Source organism: Gossypium arboreum, chromosome 7 (assembly GCF_025698485.1).
Source record: "Gossypium arboreum isolate Shixiya-1 chromosome 7, ASM2569848v2, whole genome shotgun sequence".
In the NCBI taxonomy this organism is placed as follows: Eukaryota; Viridiplantae; Streptophyta; class Magnoliopsida; order Malvales; family Malvaceae; genus Gossypium; species Gossypium arboreum.
The window spans coordinates 71908416-71909030 of record NC_069076.1 but is presented as its reverse complement, the minus strand read 5'-3'; positions in this window follow the sequence as shown (position 1 = coordinate 71909030).

Below are 615 nucleotides of genomic sequence, written 5' to 3'. Positions count from 1 at the left end.
TTGAGTTGAGTCCGAGTTCACTTATGGATGCGAATGTCCGAACTCGTTGAGTTGAGTCCGAGTTCGTGAAATGTAACTAGGCATCCGAACTCGTTGAGTTGAGTCCGAGTTCACTTATGGATGCGAACGCCCAAGCTCGTTGAGTTGAGTCCGAGTTCACTTAGGGGCGGGTTACATGATTTCTTTATTACATATGAGGCATTTATGTGAAAATTATCCGTCTATCCGAGTTGTATTCCGATGTGTTCAACGGGTGAAATTTCTAGTGAAATGAAAGAACACTTAAGATGCAAGCGACATTTTGGTAAGTGTTGTGAAATGGACACTTTGGACAGGTATGTTCTTAACCCTCGGGTTGATAATAGATACAACAACGATAAGGTAGTAAGATGATGAATGATGTTTAGAAATATGATATATGTTTTGGTGATACCATGCTAAAGTTGTTTGGTATATTTGTATTGTTATGTTACTTGTTATTTACATATGAACTTACTAAGCATTTATGCTTACTCCCTCCTCTTTATTTCTGTAGTTTTGAACAAGCCATTTCGGGAATCGGGACGGTTGAAGGTTCGATCACACTATCCAAAGGACTTTCATCCGGGTAAATGG